The following is a 9,910-nucleotide window of genomic DNA, read 5'->3' on the forward strand; positions in this document are numbered from 1 at the left end:
TTGTTGGGTCATTCAACTGCTGTTTACTTATTTACTATTTTGTGATATTAATAGTGTGCATAGCCAGGAACTTCTCACTGCTGTGAATTCCAGCGGATCTGAGAAGTAGCTCTTGCCCTCACAATATTAGAATTAGTAGGTGTAAGTTAAATACCACTTCAGAGTTAGCAGGTGTCATTGATCACTGCTTTCTTGGATATGTTTTCTCCTATGATAACTTAGTCTTCTTGTTGAGACACTGTATTTGTGAAAACCTGATTATAAACACAAAACAGAGCAGAGAGCAGCACATGCAGGGTTTCTGGTGATCTGGAACTGGTTTTGGATTCAGAGTCTTGGCACTGGGTCTACCCAGCTCCAGATCATGCTTTTGGGTTGGCCACATTTGTCTTCTCTCTGGTGCCCCTTCCTATTCTCAACCTTTTTTGAGATCCTTGTAAATCCCTGTTCAGTGGGGAGGGATGAGGCCAGAGAAACTGGAGCCAAGGACAGTGTTCAGGTACAAAGTGAAGGAGGAGAGGAGAATTATTACAGCAGTGACAAATAAACAGATTACTGAAGTTAAAATTGCCACAGAGACTTTGAAAAGTAATTGAGCTAGGCTCCATGGCACATATCTGTGTTCCCAGCAACTCAGGAGGCTGAGTCAGGAAGATCACAAGTTCCAGGCCAGCTCAGCAACTTAGTGAGGCCCTAAACAACTTAGCAAGACTCTGTCTCAAAAGAAAAAATAAAAAGGGTTGGGGATGTGTCTTAGTGGTTGAGCACCCCTGGGTTCAATCCCTGGTACCACATTAGAGAGAGAGAGAGAGAGAGAGAGAGAGAGAGAACAGAAGTAATTGAGATGGTTTCATGCAATTTTCACATAAATGTAGATATTTCTGTATTTCTTAGATACAAACACAACTTTTGCTTATTTGGTGATCAGCAGTCCTATAGATTTTGCCATTTTCAAGTTGAGATAGTATTAATAGTTGTACCCAAAGCATGCTCTGCTGGTTGATAGCTCTTTCTTTTAAACAACTCTACTGAGGGATGATTGATATACAATAAATTACATCTATCTAAAGTATACAATTTGATAAATTTTGACATATATACATCTTGACACCATCACTAAAATCAAGATATCTATCATCCCTACAATTTCCTCAGGCACCTCCTTCAGCACTTCTAAGTTTGCGTGTGCAAGGCAAGGACCCTGCCCCTGAGCTATGTCCCCAGGCCCCAAGCTTTTTAATATTTTCCTTCCCACTTTCTTCCCAGCCATGCTACCACCATTGTTTCACTGTAAATTCGTTTGCATTTTCTAAAGTATCGTATACATGGAATTATACAACATGTACTCTTTCATTGTCTGGTTTATTTCACACAGCACAATTATTTTGAGATTCATCCATGCTGATTCAGTAGTTTAATTTCATTGGTAAGTAGTATGATATACCAAAATTTGTTCAACCATTCATCTGTTCATGGACAGTTAGATTATTCCCATTTTAGACTATTACAAATAAGGCTACTATAAATATATAATATATCCTTACGCACACGTCCTCCCCCCCCCCCACAGAAGCCTCTATATAAATATCTCTTTCCTGTTCCCTTGAGTAAATAACTAAGGTAAAATAGCTGGATCATATGTCAAGGGCGTGTATTCTTTTTTAAGAAACATTTTTTCCAAACTGGTTATGCCATCTTGCATTCCCATCAACAATACATGTAAATTCTAGTTCCTCCCTTTTTTTCCAACACTTGGTATGCTCAACCTTTTTAATTTTAGCTATTCTAGTGTATAGTAGACTCTCACCATGGTTTCATCGTGCGTTTCCCTAGTGCTGAATGAACAATTCAAGGGGGAGCTATTACCAGGGATATAACCCCCAGGTGCTTTAGCACTGAACTATATCCCCAGCCCTTTTTATTTTGAGACAGGGTCTCGCTAAGATGCTCAGACTGGCCTGAAACTTGCCATCCTCCTACCTCAGCTACTGTAATCCCTCAGTAGCTGGGATTACAAGTATGTACCACTTTTTAAATTTTAGAGCAATTTTAGGCTCATCAAAACTAACTGGAAGGTACAAGTTTCACACATATGCATAGCCTCCTCCATGATCAACACCTCCCACCAGCGTGGTACATTTGGTACAACTGATGAATCTTCAGTGACACACCATCATTACTTGGAACTCATAGTTTATATTAGAGTTCATTCTTGGCACAAATGTATAATGATTTGAAAAACTGTATAATGACATGTACCCATTATTATATCATAGAAAATAGTTCAATGGTCTTAAAGATCCCCCCGTTCCTCCTATTTATCCCTCCCCTTCCCCTGGCCCTGAAAGCCACTGATATTTTTACTGATTTGAGAATTTTGCATTCTTCAGAATGCCATATAGTTGGAATCATACAGTATGTGGCCTGTTCAGATTGCCTTCCTGCACTCAGTAATGTTCATTTAAGTTTCCTCCATTTCATAGCTCCTTTCATTCAATGATGAATGTCCCATTACCTGTATATACCACAGTTGGTTCATTCACTTTCTTGAGGTATATCTTGGTTGCTTCCAAATTTTGGAAATTATGAATAAAGCTGCTAAAAAATAGTCATGTGCCAGTTTTTGTGTGGTCATAAGCTTTCAACTTATTTTAGTATATAATAAGGATGCAAATGCTTGATTGTGTAATAAAATTATGTTTCATAACATCTCGGGTAACTAAAGACAGCCAAATTGTCTTCCAGAGTGGTTTTACCATTTTGCATTCCCACCAGCAATGAGAGTTCCTGCTGCCCCACATCTTCACCAGAATTTGATACTGTCAGTGTTTGGGATTTTTTTCTTTTGTATTTTAATAGATGTGTAGTGGTATCTCATTGCTTTCATTTGCAATTTCCAGATTACATATGATGTTGAACAATTTTTTTCATACACTTGTTTGCCATCTTTATAACTTCATTGGTGAGGTGCCTGTTCAAATCTTTTTCCCATTTTGTAAACAGGTTGTTTTCTTAGTGTTGTTTTAAGAGCTGATTGTGTATTTTGGATAAGTATGCTTATTTGAATGTGATTCTTTTCCCCCACCAAAACATATTGAAAGTTGATTCCCAATGTTGATGGTATGGTAAGGTGGAGTCTTTAAGAGTTGATTAGGTGTTTAGGAGAGATTAATGCTACTCTTTTTTTTTTTTTTGACTGTTTTGGAACTGGCTTAACATCTCACAGAGGTGAGTTCTTCCTCTTGATACCTTGGATTAGTTACATAAAGTAAGGATGCTCAAATTTTCTCTCTTCTGCATGTGCCTATTTTTTCTTTTCACTGTCCATCATGAGTTGAAGCAACATAAGGCCTTTGCCAAAGCCATGTCCTTGGATTTCCTTGCCTCCAAGCCATGAGCTAAAATAAGCCTCCCCCCTCCCCGCCTTTTTTTATCCTTTTTCTAAGTTATCAAATACTAGGCATTTTGTTATAGCAACAGAAAATGGACTAAAACACAATTCCACATCAGATATGTCTTTTGCAGATATATTCTCCCGGTCTGTGGTTTTTCTTCTCTAACACCTTTTTTTGAATATTATTTACCATTTATATATATTCCTAGATAAAGTACATGAATTGAAAAGTCCTTATATTTAAAGTTTATTGTTTGTTTTCTGGTACCAATGATTGAACCCCAGGGTGCTCAACCACTGAGCCACATCTCTAGCCCTTTTTATTTTTATTTTTTATTTCAAGACAGGGTCTCATTAAGTCGCTTAGGGCCTTGCTAAGTTACCAAGGTTGGCTTTGAACTTTTGATCCTCCTGCCTCCCAAGTCACTGGGATTACAGGCAAGTGCCACTACACCTAGCTCTGCATTGTTTGGGTTTTGACTATTGAGGTTTTTTTTTTTTTTTTTTTTCTTTTTCTTTTTTTTTTTCCCTCCCCCCCACCCCTCCCACCACTCTTTTCCCTCTATACCGTCCTTCCTTCCTCCATACTTGCCCCCCTCCCTAACCCTAACTCTAACCCTAACACTAACCCTTCCCTCCCCCCATTATGTGTCATCATCCACTTATTAGCAATATCATTCATCCTTTGGCTTTTTGAGATTGGCTTATCTCACTTAGCATGATATTCTCCAATTTCATCCATTTGCCTGCAAATGCCATAATTTTATCATTCTTTATGGCTGAGTAATATTCCATTGTATATATATACCACAGTTTCTTTATCCACTCATCAATTGAAGGGCATCTAGGTTGGTTCCACAGTCTGGCTATTGTGAATTGAGCAGCTATGAACATTGATGTGGCTGTATCGCTGTAGTATGCTGATTTTAAGTCCTTTGGGTATAGGCCAAGGAGTGAGATAGCTGGGTCAAATGGAGTGTCCATTCCAAGTTTTCTAAGGAATCTCCACACTGCTTTCCAGAGTGGCTGCACTAATTTGCAGCCCCACCAGCAATGTATGAGTGTACCTTTCTCCCCACATCCTCGCCAACACCTGTTGTTGCTCGTATTCTTGATAATCGCCATTCTAATTGGGGTGAGATGGAATCTTAGGGTGGTTTTGATTTGCATTTCTCTTATTACTAGAGATGTTGAACATTTTTCCATGTGTTTGTTGATTGCTTGTAGATCTTCTTCTGTGAAGTGTCTATTCATTTCCTTAGCCCATTTGTCGACTGGATTATTTGAATTCTTGGAGTAGAGTTTTTTGAGTTCTTTATAGATTCTGGAGATTAGTGCTCTATCTGAAGTATGATTGGCAAAGATATTCTCCCACTCTGTAGGCTCTTTCTTCGCATTGCTGATAGTTTCCTTTGCTGAGAGAAAGCTTTTTAGTTTGAATCTATCCCAGTTGTTGATTCTTGCTTTTATTTCTTGTGCTATGGGAGTCCTGTTAAGGAAGTCTGGTCCTAAGCCGACATGTTGAAGATCTGGACCTACTTTTTCTTCTATAATCTGCAGGGTCTCTGGTCTGATTCCGAGGTCCTTAATCCATTTTGAGTTTAGTTTCGTGCATGGTGAGAGATATGGGTTTAGTTTCATTCTGTTGCATATGGATTTCCAATTCTCCCAGCACCATTTGTTGAAGAGGCTATCTTTTTTCCATTGCATATTTTTGGCACCTTTGTCTAGTATGAGAAAATTGTATTTATTTGGGTTTGTGTCCGTGTCCTCTATTCTGTACCATTGATCTACCTTTCTATTTTGGTACCAATACCATGCCGTTTTGGTTACTATTGCTTTGTAGTAGAGTTGAAGATCTGGTATTGCGATACCTGCTGTTTCACTCTTCCTGCTAAGGATTGCTTTAGCTATTCTGGGTTTCTTATTCTTCCAGATGAATTTCATAATTGCTTGCTCTATTTCTGTAAGGTACGCCATTGGGATTTTAATTGGAATTGCATTGAATTTGTATAGCACTTTAGGTAGTATGGCCATTTTGACAATATTAATTCTTCCTATCCAAGAACATGGAAGATCTTTCCATCTTCTAAGGTGTTCTTTAATTTCTTTCTTTAGTGTTGTATAGTTCTCTTTGTAGAGGTCTTTCACCTCTTTCGTGAGATTGATTCCCAAGTATTTTATTTTTTTCGAGGCTATTGTGAATGGGGTAGTTTTCCTAATTTCTCTTTCTGAAGATTCATCACTTATGTATAAAAATGCATTGGATTTATGAGCATTGACCTTGTAACCTGCTACTTTACTAAATTCACTTATGAGTTCTAAGAGTTTTCTGGTGGAATTTCCAGGTTCCTCTAAATATATAATCATGTCATCAGCGAACAGGGAGACTATTGAGTTTTGATAATTCTTTTTATAGTCTGAATACAAATCTTCAACCTGACATATGCTTTGCAAATAGTTTCTTACAGTCTGTTTCTTGTCTTTTCATTCTTTTAACAGCATCTTAAGAAGTCAAAGTTTTTAATTTTGATGAAGTCCGATTTATCACTGTGGTCCTTTATGGACTGAGCTTTTGGTGTTCTGAGTCTAACCTAGTTAGGCAGGAGGTCACAAAAAAGTTCACCTGTTTTATTTTAGAAGTTTTATAGTTTTAGGTTTTAGATGCATTTTGTGATCTACTTAAAATTGTGATATATTTTGACTTTTTGCATATTGTGCAATGCATGAATCAAAAATTTTTTTTGTAGTGCTGAGGATCAAACCTAGGGCTTCCACATGTGTGAGTCAATCATCTGTCACTGAGCTTCATCCTCAGCCTCCAAGTTCATTTTCTAAACATATGGAAGTCCAATTATTTCAGCACTATTTATTTAACATACTGTCTTGTCTTTACTGTATTGCCTCTGGAACTTTGTCAAAAACTGCTTTTCCACATTTGTGAGAGCTATTTCTGAACTCTTTTTGTGTTCCATGGATCTATTTTGTCTTATTCCAGGAGTGTTCTGTTTAGATCACTATATCTTTATAATTCAAGTCAGGTAAGCCTATTATTCAGAATTGTTTTAGCTATTTTAGTTCCTTTGTATTTCTATATGAATCTTATAATTAGCTTGTTAATTTCTATAAAAGTGCCAACTGGGATTTTTTTTTAATTAGGATTTCACTGAATTTGGGGATTGTCTTAGTTCATTTATTTTGCTATAACAAAATATCTAAGACCAGGTAATTTATAAAGAATAATTGCTTTGTTGCTCATGGTTCTGGAGGCTGGGAAATATAGGAGCATGGTGATGGCATCTGCTCAAGATCTGGAGTATCTTTCTGGATGGTCACTACATGGTAGAAGATATCACATGGTACAGCAGAGCAAGCATGGTAACGCCATCTCCTCTTATGGAGCCTCTCATGCCATTGTGGGGACCCCATACTCATGACCTCATCTAATCCTAATTATCTCCCAAGGCCCAACTTCCATATATGATCGATGCCTGAATTTGAGGATTAAGTCTTCAACACATGAATTTTTGAGGGACACATTCAAATAGTTTCAGGGAGAAAAGAAACGCAACAATATTAAGCTTTATGACTATGTACAAAATATATTTTCTCACTTAGGTTGCCTTTGTTGTCTCAGGTTTTTTTTTTTTTTTTTTTTTGGTACCAGGGATTGAACCCAGGGGCACTTAACCACTGAGTCACATCCCCAATCCTTTTTTATATTTTGTTAGAGACAGAGTCTCACTGAGCAGGTAAGGGCCTTGCTAAGTTGCCGGGGCTGGGTTTGAACTTGTAATCCTCCTGCCTCAGCCACCTCGCCCCACCTCATTAGTATATTATTGATTTCATTGTAGAGATCTTTCCCATGGTCAGGTTTATCCCAGCATATCTCACATTTATACTACTGTAAATGGTATTTTTAAATTTTCAATTGCTGAGTCTTCTAAATACAGGGTCATATAGTTAGCAAACAGACAATTTAAGCTCTTCTTTTCCTATTTATATCCCTTTAATTTCTTTCTCTTGCCTGATCTATCCAAAGTTTCAGAAACTATGTTGAATAGGAGTGGTAAGAGTGGGCATCCTTGTCTTGTTTCTGTTTTTAGAGGAAATGCTTTCAGTTTTTTTCCCTTCAGTATAATGTTGGCCTTGGGTTTATCTTATATAGCCTTTACTTTGTTGGGGTAAATTCCTTCTATCCTTAGTTTTTCTAGTGTTTTAAACATGAATGGGTACTTGGCTTAGTCAAATTTTTTTTTCTGCACCTATTGAGGTAATCATAATCATGTAATTCTTGCCTTTAACTCTATTAATGTGATTATACTTATTTATTTCCATACGTTGAACCAAACTTACATCCCTAGATGAACCCCACTTGATCATGTTGCACTATCTTTTTAATGTGTTTTTGTATGTGAGTTGCCAATGTTTTATTAAGACTCTTTGCATCTATGTTCATCAAGGATATTGGCCTGAAGTTTCTTTCCTTGATGTATTTTGACTGGTTTTGGTATCAGAGTGATACTAGCTTCATAGAATAAATGTGGTTGTGTTCCCTCTTTTTCTATTTCATGGAATAATTTGAGAGGCATTACTATTAGTTCTGCTTTAAAGGTTTTGTGGAACTTGGCTGAGAATCCATCTGATCCTGGGCTTTTATTTGTTGGAAGGCTTTTGATAGCTGCTTCAATTTCATTTCTTGATAATGATCTATTTAAGTTTTCTGTATCTTCATGGTTCAATTTGGATAGGTCTTATGTCTCTGGGAAATTTGTCACTATCTTCCAAGATTTTCTATACCAGAAATCAAATTATAATACAGACCTGTAGTAACAAAACCAGCATTGTACCGGCACCAAAACAGACACAAATACCAAGGGAAGAGAAGACACAAAGACAAAGCCACATAATTACAGTTACCTGATACTAGACAAAGTTTCCAAAAACATATGTTGGAGAAAAGATAGACTCTTCAGTAAATGGTGCTTGGAAAACTGGATATTCATATGTAGAATAATGATTTGACCCCTATCTCTCACTGTGCCCAAAAGTCAACTCAAAGTGGATCAGCGCCCTAGGAAATTAGACCAGAAACTGCAACTTCTGAGAAAAAATGTAGGTTCAACACTCCAGCATGTCAGCCCAGGAACTGACTTCCTTAACAAGAATCCTAAAGTGCAAGAAATACAATAAAAAATCAGTAAGTGGGATGGCATTAAATTAAAAACATTCTGCACAAAAAAGGAAACAAGAGCGTGAAGAGAGCTGACAGAATGGGAGAAGATCTTTGCCACCTGCTCTTCAGATGGGGCATTAATATCCAAAATACATAAAGAACTAAAAAAACTTAACACAAAACCCCAAATAACCCAATTAATACACATACTGATTTTTATTTTATTTCTTGCATTTTAGGATTCTTGTGAAGGAAGTCAGTTCCTATGCTGACATGCTGGAGCTTTGGGCCTACATTTTCTTCTAGCAGTTGCAATTTCTGGTATAATTCCTAGGACTTTGATCCACTTTGAGTTAATTTTTCAAAAGAAGAAATTCAAATGACCAACAAAAATATGAGAAAATGTCCAACATCTCTGTCAATTAGAGAAATGCAAATCAAAACTTTATTGAGATTTCATCTCACCCCAGTCAGAATGGCAATTATCAAGAACAAATAATAAACAGTGTTGGTGAGGATGTGGGGGAAAATGTACACTCATACATTGTTGGTGGAACTGCAAATTAGTATAACCACTCTGGAAAGCAGTATGGGGACTCCTTAAGTCACTAGGAATGGAACCATCATATGACCCAGCTATCCCATTCCTCAGTATGTATTGAAAAGATCTAAAATCAGCATACTATAGGGATACAGCCACTTCAATGTTGATAGCAGCACAATTCACAATAGCTAAGCTATGGAACCAACCTAGGTGCCTTTCAACAGATGAATGGATAAAGAAAATGTGGTATATATACACAATGAAGTATTACTCAGCCTTAAAGAAGAATGAAATTATGGCCTTTGCTGGTAAATAGGTGGCTCTGGAGACCATGGTACTAAGTGAAAAAGGAGCAAACTCAACCTGATAAAGGAAACCTATGAAGAGCATAAAGTATTTCATCAAAATATGATGTCAACTGTATGCTCTTCATAGATTTCCTTTATCAGGTTGAGGTTGTTCCTTTTTCCCATTTTCCACTTTGCCGAAAGTGTTTTTGTTTTGTTTTTTTTTAAATCAGAAGCCGATATTGGATTTTGTCAAATACTTTTTCTGTACCCTAAGATGTTTGTTAAGATGGTAAATTACATTAATTGGCTATTTTACATGCTGTGGTTTGGAAGTGTCCCCCAAAAGCCCATGTGTTAAAGGCTGGGTCACCTGTGGTCCTATTTGGAGGTGCTGGAGTCTCTCTCTCTTTTTTTTTTTTTGTAGATTATACAAGTTAGGGCAGTACGGACATGCTCTTGAAGGGGATAATGGGTGGCCTTGTAGAGTGAGTTCCAATTTTTTGGAA

This window comes from Sciurus vulgaris, assembly GCF_902686455.1.
Source record: "Sciurus vulgaris genome assembly, chromosome: 2".
Taxonomy (NCBI): domain Eukaryota; kingdom Metazoa; phylum Chordata; class Mammalia; order Rodentia; family Sciuridae; genus Sciurus; species Sciurus vulgaris.